This window comes from Phascolarctos cinereus, unplaced genomic scaffold (assembly GCF_003287225.1).
Source record: "Phascolarctos cinereus isolate Bilbo 61053 unplaced genomic scaffold, phaCin_HiC Scaffold_4;HRSCAF=312, whole genome shotgun sequence".
NCBI classification, from domain to species: domain Eukaryota; kingdom Metazoa; phylum Chordata; class Mammalia; order Diprotodontia; family Phascolarctidae; genus Phascolarctos; species Phascolarctos cinereus.
Window position 1 is genome coordinate 257,341,286 of NW_027555847.1, and position 10,712 is coordinate 257,351,997.

The window sequence follows — 10,712 nt, forward strand, 5'->3', positions numbered from 1 at the left end:
CATGTCCAAGTTTTCTAAAATTCTATTAATCTCCTTAACTTTTTTTAATTTATATTTTGGTTACATTTATCTAGTTCTCAGAGTAGAAAGTTGAGGTCCCCCACTAGTATAGTTATACTGTCTATTTCTCATTTTACTTTTCTTCTAGAATTTTATTCTTTACCATTTGGTACATATATGCATATGAGTGCTATTACTTCATTTTAGTAAAATATAGTTAGCCTGTCTATGTCTTTTGATTAGAGTGTTTTAACTTTTGCTTTGTTTCAGATCTTGATTGCTACCTCTACTTTTTTTTTCAGGTTTTAAACATGCATTTTTATTTTTATAAGAAAAACAAAATATTTTATACTGATAGAACTAGCATGTGCTGCTGGTGGAAAAATGCAAAATGTTTCATGGGAGAGAGTGAAGAAGCACATAATTATCTGACGGACAGTATTTAAATCATTGAAAATAGCCAGAGTTTAATTACAGAATTAGCAATTTAAGAAAATCCTGATATATGTAATAAGTTAACATTTATACAAATGACAGCTCTGTAATATGTACATCAAACAAGGAAGCTCTATACTCCTGCCACTTATTCCAATGAACTTACTCCAATGTCAATATTTAACAGCTTTTTGATTTTCTCATACAAGACCAGCACTAAGACCTGTGCCCCTAAAGACTTTAGAGAAGACTCAATAGAACAAATACTTCAAGCTTTCATGTTGGTAAATCTTCAAAAACCAGTCAAGGCTTCCCTAGTATTGGCGCTCAGCCTCACCACTCTGCATTATCATAAGCCTCCTACGTCAAAGGGATAAGACAATATTCCAGAGCAGGTAGTCACCACTTGAGCACCTAAAAATGACCCAAGGTATGAGGTTTTCTGGGATTTGTTAATAAGCCCTTAATTGTATCATAAGATCCAAAACAAAAGACTCTATACACATTGATACCCTGCAAAGAAATGCCAAACTCTTGGTATAACCAGTGATGGCATTGGGTTTTGCTATCTTGGTAATGCAGTCCCCTAAACCTTTGAAATGACTTTCTTTAGGACCTTTTCTAATATCAGCCCCAATCTAGTAGATATACTACACACAGGGATGTTGATTGAGCAGCTCCACCTGAAGCTAGATTAGCCTAAAACCACCTCCAGAACTGTTTATCTTTGTTAATTCCTGATGTTAAAATCTATTTATTGTTCGAAAGGAAAGAAGGTTAGCATTTCACTTGATATGGATGGAAAACGTCCTAGTGGCCTTTACAACATACAAGGTAGGCATTGTCACCTACTCTGTTGCACCTAACCATGTTTGTCTGTTTTGTTTTGTTTTGTTTTTAAACCCACCAGTTCGAAGTGAGACTAGAGGCCATTTTCATCCGCACCTCCACCATCCGGTTCTCCCTGCCAAGCCTTGAGCGCTATCCAAAGCAAGGTGGGCAAGTTCAAGAGCTAAACTGAGCCCGAGAAGCAGCAGCAGCTGTTGGACTTGGCGTCCTTCAGCAAGGATCTCCTGGCGGGCTGCATCACGGCCACCGTGTCCAAGACAGTGGTGGCGCCCATGGAAAGCCTGAAGCTCTTATGTCAGGTGCAGACGTCATCCAAGCAGATCAGCTCTCCAATGCACAGTACAAGGCCTTCGCAGACTGCCTGCTTATCCTGCTCAAGCAAGGTTTCTTCAGTTACTGGCATGGCAAATTGGCAAATATTATTCCATATTTTCCAACACAAGCTCTGAACTTCGCTTTTAAGAACAAATGCGAAGAGATTTTCTTGTCAGGACCTACTTTTTTTTACATCTGCTGAAGCATAATAAATTCTTCTACAACCCCTTACTTTTGCTCTGTAATTCTCTCTGCTTGGAGTGTGTTTCTTGCAAACAACATATTGTCGGATAGTGATTTTTAACCCACTGTGCTGATTCCATTTTGTGGGTAAGTACATTGTATTTACATTCACAGTTATGATTACTGTATCTTTCCCTCCATCCTCTTCTGTCTCTCTCTCTCTCTCTCTCTCTCTCTCTCTCTCTCTCTCTCCTCATCCTTACTCAAAAATTTAAAAATTAAAGCACTACTTTCCTTAATTTACGTTGCCTTCTATTAGCACCCCTTTCTTTTCTCTTTCCCCTCTTTCTTCCTTGTAGTGCAATACAGATTTCTACACCCAAATAAATATTTATATTATTACCTTTCTGAGCTAATTCTGATGAGAATAAGGTTTGGGCCTTACCTGCCATGCCTATCTTCAATCTTCAACTGTAAAAGCTCTTCCTTTTATGCCTCTTTTATGTGAGATAATGTTCACCATTCTACTTCTCCTTTCCCCCTTCTTCCAGTTCATCCGTTGTTCTCACCCCTTAACTGTATTTTAAAAATATCCTCCCATAATAGTCAATTTACACCCATGCCGTCTATTTCTGTATACTCCTTCTACTTCTATTTCTAATAAAGTTCTTAGGAGTAACAAATATCACCTTCCGTTGTAGAAATGATCTGTGCTCTGGGCTTTACCTAGGAAGGACTCCTGCTTCCCTGTAGCCACAAACAGTAGCTCTCCTCTTTCCTGGGATTAGGTCCACTGCTCTTCTTCATTTATAGATGCTAGTGCTCCTGTCTGTGTCACATGACTTCACATGTGTATGTATTATATTACTTGCCTACTCAATAGGTAGGGGAGAGGAGAGAGTGGGGAGAAAATTTGGAATTCAAAATATTACAATATGAGTGCAAAAATAAATTATATTTACATAAACACATATATGTATATATACACATGTATAGTTGCACACACATATATATAATATATGTATATTATATATATATATATATATATATATATATATATATATATATATATATATAATCCTCCTATGCTTATACTTGTAGAGATTTCTAATTAATGCTCAATCATGAAGTAAATTTCAGATATTTTGTTTAAGCCTTCACTGACAAATGTGAAGCCAAAACAGGAATCAAAACACAAGGAAAATGGAAATGGAAATCAAATACTAAAAATGGAATTGTGAAATTACAGTGATGAAGCTTTAAAAAAAGACATACCAGAATACATCATTTCTTGCAGAGGTAGAGGATTATTAGTTTGGAATATTGCATATAATTTCAGAATTTTCAATATATTAGTTTTTACCAAATGTTTTACTTTAAAAAAATAAATATACATCTATTTTACTTGTATTTACTGTATTTTTAAGATTAGATTTATCATGAAATTATAAATAGTCTTAATTTTATTTTTAAGCATTTATGGCAGGGCACAAGTTTGTTGTTGTTGTTGTTGTTTGTAAAAAGATTGGGAGCATTGTTGCATAATTTTGGAGAACATTGTCATGCTATTTGCACATTGTATGAGGCTTAACAATATTGGGCTGAAAGACTTTCAAAGAAAATACAAGGTATTACAAGAAGCAATGATCATTCCGTTAGTAGCAAACCTTCCTTAGAAAGTGTCTATTTTCATAATAGAAGTGTACTTTTCCTTTTAAGTTTTAATTGTAACACACAGCCTTTTTTTCCACATCATTGTATCTTTATTCTGCTTTTGCTACTCCTTGCCTCTCATGCTGTACTCTCACACAGTTTCCCCGTTATTTATTCTTTCTGCCACTTAGATATTTTCTCAGGATGAATAATAGTGTAAAAGCATATTAAAGTTTTAAGGAACTGAGAGATCGCTTTAATCACTTTAATTTTGAAGATAGAAGAAATAGAGACCCAGAGAGTTGAAGTGACTCACTAAAGGTCACAGAGCTAGTTAGTGGTAGAACTTGGATCAGAATCCTAGTTCTTGACATCCAAGTTAACTTTTTTCTTACTTTGCCACATTTTATATCATCATACTTGTATATGATTCCCACTCTGGATGAATAAGTCAATAGCATTCCAGTTTTCCCAATGTTTAGAAGGCAAGACAGAGGAGAATATTGGTCTCTATATAGGCGTAATGTGGCTTGGAAATTGATACTTGAATGTGCAGTTCCTTAGTCTTATACTCCTACAATGTTTGAATGATGTATGTGTGTATATGCACATATACTAAATATACACATATATATGCATGCCTTCAAATCATGGGAAAATCTTAGGTCAGTATACTAAAACTCAACTTGTAAATGTTTTGGATTTCTTTCATTTAGGAAAAAAAAAACAGACCTCCAAATTAAAAAAAAAGGAAATAAACATGTACTTTTATTTTTGTAATCTCAAGTAAGTACTAACGGATCTTGATCACAAAAACAATTTAAGAAACAGTGAAAGAATAAATCACTTAACCCAAAATAGCAAAAACAAAGAAAAATGAAAAAAAATCTATAATGGTTGTCAGTAGAATGACAAAACACGGGTTCATGTGTGTGTGTGTGTAAAGTAGAGGAAGGAATAAAGTACATCCCCAGAATTATGGAAAAATATATATTTATAGTATGAAAAGGATTACATGTCGCATCTCAAACTATAACTGATTCTGGTGGTAGTAAAGTAGTCACCCTTTATCCATACTACTTTCCTCATAAAATACAGTCCATATATTAAAAGTTTTTCTTTCTTCATAAAACTTTGTGATTTTGTCATGTCAATCATGTCAAAATTTATTAAAATAACCTTCTTAATTTTTTTGATGGAACCATTCTGTGTCCATGTGATTGGGGCAACAGTTCTCACCTTGACAAACATCTCGTTGCAGTACATAGTTTATCTATTGATTTTTCAAGATATTTTAAGATTAGAATTTTTATTACAGATTTTTTATCTGTCAGTATTTGATAGGTAGCAAATTTTTGTTGAACAGTTCAAGACACAAGATCATATATTCCTATATATTTATTAGATGCTAAACTTTCATTACCTTAGTGATATGTTGCATAGTTTTGCCCTAAGTGATCCAGTAGATATAGTGCAGGTCTTGGAATCAGGAAGACAAATTAAAGTTTAGACTCAGACACTTAATATGTATTCTTGAGCAAATCACTTACATAGTGTCAGCCTCAGTTTCCTTGTCTGCAAAAATGAGGGTAATAATAGTAATTATCTCAAATTTTATGGTGATCAAATCAGATAAAATGTGTAATATATTTTCTTAAGCTTTAAGTGAATATGTAAATGCTAGATAGCTATTGATCTATATTTGTGCTTTAGATAGTAGTGTCTTATTTTGATCTTTTTAAAATAAGATTCAAAAAGAGAGAATTAAAGGATATATCACTGTGCTGTGATACTTGCCTAATCATGGCCTAGGTGAATGAAGTATCTGCTTTTTATAATTGAATATAAGTATTGAAGTATAAATGCACATTCTATAGACTCATTAAAACATTTTTAGGTAACCTCCAGTAGCAGCCAGGATGAGAAGGATGAGATGTTTGATTTTTTTTTAAATTTCATTGAGATTATGAATATTCACTATGTTGACAACTATTAAAACATTATCCATAATGATTGATGCATGATTGTGGGCAATATTTTTCTATGTAACAACATGATATAGTTTATTTGTCAAATTCTCAGGGACATTTTTGTTGATTGTCTAAGTTTTATCTTCCAACTTACAGTTTACAAAGGAAAATAGAATTCTCAAGTATAATTCTAACTACCTGATCGTGTCTTTTTAGGAATTTGGTGGATGATAAATTTTTACAACGTGTAGTCATATGCTGCACAGTTTCTGTTACTTGAATGCATGCTCTGTATTTTAATTATGGTACCCTTAAAAGTAATTTTGCAAGATATCTTGAGGTTTATGGGATAGATTTGTTTCTTAAGGATCATGCCTTAAACCTTGGGCTCAAACCTGTTTTTGGCCAATCAATGAAAGCCCAAGTTCCATGTAGACATTATTTGGGCCCTGATGGCTTAGAGTAAATGTAAATTGTAGCTCTTTCTGTTTTTTCCAAGAAACCCTCGGGCTCTTCAACTCCCAGACAAATTTTTTTGACTAGGTAAAGATATCATTCTTTGCCTCTTTTTTTTTTAACCTAGCCTCAATCACTAAATAAGCATTATCTCAGTCAAATTGAGACCTTAGCTTAAAAATGCCAAGGTCCACTACTGCATCCAGGGCCATCTTCAATTATCCTGATCTATATCTTGCCAATGGACCCAGATATCTGAAGAAGAGAAAGTGAGCCTGATGCACAGGCCTTCTTTACTTAAACCCAATTCCCTTGGAAATCATGGCATCATCTCTGTGATGTCATGATGTTCTTTAAGAATGAAGGACAGGGGCAGCTAGATGACACAGTGGATAGAACACCGGCCCTGAAGTCAGGAGAACCTGACTTCTAATCTGGCCTCAGACCAAAAAATTGACACTTACTATCTGTGTGACCGTGGGCAAGTCACTTAACCCCAATTGCCTAAAAAAAAAAAAAAGAATGAGAATGAAGGATAAACAATAATCTTTCTGTAAATTTTGCTATTAATGACATAATTCTGAATTCTTATCATAAACCCTCCATTTATACAGGCATTTATCTATTTCTCACACGGTTGTTTGATAATTTTGCCATTATTGTTATTTGACTTTATGTAAATATTTCCAGTGGAGGATCTTTTGTATATACTCTTGAACTTTAACCATTTCACGTCAGCAATTGGAAAAAATCACTTTTGTTAAAATATGACAACTGTAGTGCTGTACACCCATATCAACCTGAAAAAATATGTATTAAGACAAATATTTTATATTTGGTAATTGTTTTAAATATCTTCTCACTAACCTTTTATTTTAGAATGCCACTTATTCTTCTAGTATTCACAGCTTAGTGGTATCATACATCCATGTATATTAAATTGAAGTTCAAATCATTTGAAAGCATGATCTCCATTCATTGGTGAATATAATCTACAGATTCTAGTTCAAAACCTTCAGTCTCTATTTTTCTTTGCTGTGCCTCATCATTTTCAGGCTTATTGAGGCCAAATGAAATTGTGATATTTTTGTTGAAAATTTTAAAGTATAAAGGGATAAATTATTTCTTTTCTTTTTTTTAGAGGAACCATATAATTTGATGGCATCATACAATGTTTTTGTTTACTTGAAAACTGTACTTGGTGCTGTTCAGAAGGCCTGATAATGACTTGTAGGCTAAGCAGAACCATAAGTTGTTTAAAAAGTTTCCTTGGCAGGAATTATTTTTAATCTTATCATGTTGGTAGTGTGTTTTAATTATGGAACACTTGTTCATGTTAATATTAAAAACTGTAGTGTTCCCAATGTGCTTGCGTCTGTTTTACATATTTGCTCTACAAGAACGGGGCAGTTAGATGGTGGGGTGCATAGAGCACTGGATATAGAGTCAGGATGACCAGAATTCAAGTCTGGCCTCACTTATTAGTTCTGTGACCCTGGGTAAGTGACTTAACCTATTTTTTTTAACAAAAATATTGGGGGAGATGTGGGGGGGGAATTAGGACTGTAATGCATTGTTAATGGAATTGAGAACTGATCCAACACTTCTGGAGAGCAAACTGGACCTATGCTGAAAGGGCTATCAAACTCTTTGAGTCAGCAATGCCCCAGCTATATCTCTATCCCAAAGAGATAGAAAAGGATGAGAAGGACCTATTTGCAAAAGATATTGATAGCAGATCTTTTGTGTTGCAAAGAATTGGTAATTGAGGGGATGCCCATCAAATAGGCAATGGTGAACAAGTTGTGGTATATGATTGCAATGGGATGTTATTGTTCAATAATAAATGATGAGCAGGCAGAGTTCGGAAAAACCTGGAAAGTCTTATATGAACAGCAAGTAATAGCGGTACTGTATGATGATCAACTGTGAATGACTTAGCTATTTTCAACAGTACAATGATTCAAGACTTACGATGAAAAATGTTATCCACCTCCAGAAAAAGAACTGATGGATTTTGAATACAGACTGAAGCATACTATTTTTCACTTTCTGTATTTTTTTCATGTTTTCCCTCTTGCATCTGTGTCTTCTTTAACAATATGGAAATGTGTTTGCACGATGGAACATGTGTAACCTATATCACAGTCAGGGGGTGAGAAGAGGGAAGGAGAGAGAAAATTTGGAATTCAAAATTTTCTTTTTTTTTTTTTTTCATCCAAAGACAGGGTTTATGAGAGATCTGCCATAATGGCCAGACTCTTAAGGAATCTAAATATTTGTATTGCCAATGCAAGAGGGCCAGATTTTAAAAATCTAAGCCCTTGGCTAGACTCTTGAAGAATCTGAACATTGGCTAGATTATAAGAATCTGAGCACCTTTTTTTTTTTTGTTTGTTTGTTTTGTTCGTTTTTTTTTCTAAATTTGTTTTAGTAATTTCTTTTGATTTATCAACAATCACTTCCATATGCTTTTGAGTTTAAAATTTTTCTCCCCCTTCCTCCCCACCACCCTCCCCAAGATGGCACACAATCAGATATAGGCTACACATTTACATTCCTATTAAACATATTTTCACATTAGTGAAATTGTAAGTAAAAATTAAAACCAATAGGAGGAACTATCAGAAAGAGGAAACAAAATTCAATAGAATAGAAAAAAAGAGATAGCGATTCACTTTCCATAGGTCTTCCTTTGGATGTGGATAGCATTTTCCATCACTAGGCCTCTGGAGATGTCCCCATTCAGTTCTCTCCAGAGGTCTATCATATCTAACTGTTCTAATGTTAACAACATATTGTAGGATTGTGGTTTTCAATCCATTCTGCTATCCACTTCCGTCTTATGGGAAAGTCCATCCCATTCCCATTCACAGTTATGATTACTATCTTTATCTTTTTCTCCATCCTTTTACCCTCCTGTTTATGCTTTACTTTCCCCTTTCTCCTTTCCCACCCTCACTCGTGTTTTGCTTTTGACCACCGCCTCCTTCTGTCTCTCCTTCCTTCTATTATGCCTTTCCCTTTTCTTCCCCTTTACCCTTACTGTTTCTTTCCTCCCTTCTATCCCCTCTCCCTTTTCTTTCCCCTTTTCCATCCTACTGCCTATAGGACAAATTAAATTTCTATACCTAACTGATTATGTTACTCCCTTCTTGAGCCAAATCTGATGAGTAAGGTTCAAACAATGCTTACCCCCCTCCCTTCTTTCCCTCTTCTGTAATAGGATTTTCTGTCTTTTCCTGTAATGTAATTTACGCTTGTCTGCCTCCTCCTTTCTCAGTACATTTTCTAAGATCAGATAAATCCACTTATTTGGATCCATTTAACTCACTTGATTAGATTTTTTTTTATCATTACATCATTTAACTAATGTCCACCCCCTTTATGTATACTCTTTTAACATGGTGTAATAACAATACAGTTCTGGATGTAAACAGTCCACGCTTATTAACAACATATTGTATCTTTCTGTCCCATTTACCTTTTTATGTCTTTCTTGAATATTGTACTTGAAGATCAAATTTTTTGTTTAGCTCTGGTCTTTTTTTCAGGAAGTTTTGGAAGTCCTCTATTTCGTTGAATATTCATCTCCTCCCTTGAAAAATCATGCTCATTTTTTCAGGGTAGTTGATCCTTGACTGCAATCCAAGCTCCTTTACCTTACAGAATATCATGTTTCACGCCCCACAGTCTTTTAATGTAGAAGTTGCTAGGTCCTGTGTAATCCTTACTGTGGTTCCATGTTATTTAAATTGTTTCTTTCTGGCAGTTTGCAGCACCTTTTTCATCTGGTAATTTTGAAATTTTGCTATTATATTTTTTGGCATTCTCAATTTGGGATCTCTTTTAGGTGGTGAGCGGTGTATTCTTTCTATGGTTATTTTACCTTCTGGTTCTAGGACTTCAGGGCAGTTTTCCTTTATGATTTCCTGAAAGCTAATGCCCAGACTCTTTTTTTCAACATGATTAACTGGGAGTCCAATAATTTTTAAATTGTCTCTCCTGGATTGATTTTCCAGGTCAGTTGTTTTAACGATGAGGTATTTTACGTTTTCATCTATTTTTTCATTTTTTTGTTTCTGTTTGACTGATTCTTGCTCTCTCATAGAGTCATTAGATTCCATTTGTCCAATTCTAGTTTTTAACAGATCATTTTCTTCTGTTAGTTTTTATACTTCCTTCTCCAATTGGCCAATTGTATTTTTAAGGGATTTATTTTCTTCAGTGTCCTTTTTTCTAATTGGCCAATTGTATTTTTAAAGGACTCTTCTACCTCTCCCATTAGACTTTTAAAATCCTTCTCGAGCTCTTCTAAGAAAGCTTTTTGGGCTTCAGACCAGCTCATATTCCCTTTTGATATTGCACATGTGGGTTTGTTGACAATGTTTTCCTCTTCAGAATTTCTGTCTTGATCGCCACTCTTCTCATAATATGAATCTATGGTACATTTCTTTTCACTCATGGTGTTTCTGTATTCCCTGGCCTTTAAAGAGATTGAGCTCTACTGCTGGGAAACAAAGGGGACTCACCCAAGCTTCTTTTGTTGGGAGCCTAGGTCTTGGTCACTGGCTTTCTGTGCTGGGGCCTCTTATGTTGGCAACTGGAGGCAATAGGGTTCTGGCAGCTTAGCTCGTGTTGGGCTGGAATTAGCAAGGGTGGAAGTTTAGTAGGATTCTAGGTTGCTTTCTTCAGTTCCTTTCAGATGAATGCTGCAGGGTGCTTATCTGCCTGAGGCCCTTTGTAGTGCTGTTTCCCTTATTTTTGCTGAAGCACTGGAAGACCCATTTGCTGGGCTGCTGCACTACTGTACCCTGTCTCTCTTTTAGTTCAGTTGGTCCAGGGTTTTTT

At 35.0% G+C, this 10,712-nt stretch overlaps 1 non-coding gene and 1 pseudogene across 1 annotated transcript; one reads left to right on the forward strand and one right to left on the reverse strand.

The window, feature by feature from the left end:
* Nucleotides 1-583: 583 nt before the first annotated feature.
* LOC110201176 (ADP/ATP translocase 4 pseudogene) lies at nt 584-2,234 on the reverse strand (annotated as a pseudogene).
* On the forward strand, nt 1,190-1,313 carry LOC144457344 (U6atac minor spliceosomal RNA). The gene has a single exon (XR_013486657.1). It is a non-coding gene; the product is annotated as a U6atac minor spliceosomal RNA (small nuclear RNA).
* Nucleotides 2,235-10,712: the final 8,478 nt, after the last annotated feature.